Raw genomic sequence first — 2,538 nt, forward strand, 5'->3', positions numbered from 1 at the left:
TTGTTTTTATACTGATTGTTAATTTCTCTCATTCATAACACTTGATTTAGTTGTTTTTATACTGATTGTTAATTTCTCTCATTCATAACACTTGATTTAGTTGTTTTTATACTGATTGTTAATTTCTCTCATTCATAACACTTGATTTAGTAGTCTCAAGGTTCCATTTGCATAGATAAAACTGTGTTGTTTTCTGTACAGTTAAGTCCTCACTAAACAGCAATAGATTCTCAGGAATGAAGACTTTAAGCAAAATAATGTGTAATGAAACTAATTTGATCATAGGCTAATTGATATAAACAAGAGTTAATTTTCCACAGCATGTTTCTGGTCAGAAAAGACCCAAACACTTTTTTTTCTTTGTTTTTTTTTTTTTTTTTTGAGACAGAGTCTTGCTCTCCCGCCCAGGCTGGAGTGCAGTGGCGCAATCTTGGCTCACTGCAACCTCTGCCTCTCAGGTTCAAGAGATTCTCCTGCCTCAGCCTCTTGAGTAGTTGGGATTACAGGTGGCCACTGCCACACCCGGCTAATTTTTGTATTTTTAATAGAGATGGGTTCTCATCATGTTAGCTAGGCTGGTCTCGAACTCCAGACCTCAGATGATCCACCCGCCTCAGCCTCCCAAAGTGGTGGGATTACAGATGTGAGGCATCGCACCCGGCCAAACACTTCTAATATTTAGTGTCGAAATAAATGTGAATTATACATATATTTAAGAAAGATTAATAAAAACAAGATAGCTGACCCAATTTATGGTGACTCAGTGAGTGGCAGTGGTCCCAGTAGTGGCAGTGGGTTAAATCAAGGAGCAAATGTTTGCAAAGTGAAAATTGTCAGGAGCACCTCCTCCCACCACGGAGTTCAACAAGCAATAAAAAATGTGGTCTAGGAACAAGAATCTTTGATTAAAAAGAAAACAAAATATGGTGAGCTCTCGGCGCACTTTAAGATCACATCATTCATTGTTGGGTATTTGTATGATTATCATCTACTTTACAAATTTTTATTTTACAGTCACTGTATTCATTCATTCAATTATTTTTCAATTCACTTATTCCAGATAAGAGTCCTGTGTGGTCAAGGCCCTTCTCAGCAACCCAGGGCATATGTAAGGTGGGAACCAGGCCTGGCCTGGACGCCATCCCATCACAGAGCACGCTCATGCACCCACACACACTCAGACTGGGACCATGTAGGAGCGCCAGTTCACCAAGTGCCTGACTTTGAGATGTAAGAGGAGCCGCACAGACGGGAGAAGGTGCAGACTCCACACAGAGAGTAACCCTCCTGGATGCAATTTTTTTTTTTCGACAATGTAATAAGACCCGGAGGCCAAGACAAGTGGATCACCTGAGGTCGGGAGTTCAAGACCAGCCTGACCAACATGGTGAAACCTCATCTTTAAAAAAAAAAAAGACCTCGAATGAAATGATATTATTTGAGAACCTGCTGTAACTGTATGTTAGTCACTGTTTTAGAGCCACGGAACATCTTCTAGAGATAAATGACAAACTTTTGAATATATAACTCTAGGTGTGTCCGACAGTGGAAGTGTTATGGAAAAGAGTGAAGCAAGTATTACCAAAACAGCAGGGGTTCCGTCCATCTAGGTCCAGTTGCTCACCATACAGAAAGCCAGGCATTGAGCTGAGTACTGCCAGAAGAAGGCTTTATTCTGGTAACATCAGCTGAGGAAATGGGAGATGAGTCAAATCCATCTCCAACCAGCTAAAATCAGGGGTTTATATAACAGGGAAGGAATATAGTTATGCAGAGGAAAACAGAAACTAGGGAGGGGTAAGGAAGAGGAGTTTTAGTCCTTGATCCTGTCTGGGAGGACTGAGGGTAAGTTTACTGAGGAAAGAACTCAGATAAGACAAATAAATGTTTCAAGCTTTAAGACCAGAGGGTCAATTTCTACGTTTATTTAAAAACATCCAAAATCAAAATACGTCTTTGGGGCGTGGTGGCTCATGGCTGTAATCCCAGCACTTAGGGAGACTGAGGCAGGAGGATCACTTGAGGCAAGATCACCTCACTGTACTCCAGCCTGGGTGGCAAGAATGAGACTCTGTCTCAAAAAAAAAAAAAAAAAAAAGTCCACTGTGCTCAGTGGCTTGCCTGTAATCCCAGCACTTTGGGAGGCCGAGGCAGGCAGATCACGAGGTCAGGAGTTCGAGATGAGCCTGACCAATATGGTGAAACCCTGTCTCTACTTAAAAATACAAAAATTACCCAGGCATGGTGGCCTGCGCCTGTAGTCCCAGCTACTCAGGAGGCTGAGGCAGAATCGCTTGAACCCAGGAGGCGGAGGTTTCAGTGAGCCGAGATGGCGCCACTGCACTCCAGCCTGGGTGACAGAGCAAGGCTCCATCTCAGAAAAAAAAAACAAAAAAAAACAAACAAACAAAAAAAAAAACGTCTTTGGGACAATTGGGCAAGTTTCACAAGGAAGAGGAACAAGATTGTGGGCTGATGGGCTGATGTGTAGTGGGGTAAGGGAAGATGTTCTTTTTTTTTTTTTTTTTTTTTTTTTTG

Source organism: Sapajus apella, unplaced genomic scaffold (assembly GCF_009761245.1).
Source record: "Sapajus apella isolate SASKATOON/1434 unplaced genomic scaffold, GSC_monkey_1.0 scaffold86, whole genome shotgun sequence".
Lineage (NCBI taxonomy): Eukaryota > Metazoa > Chordata > Mammalia > Primates > Cebidae > Sapajus > Sapajus apella.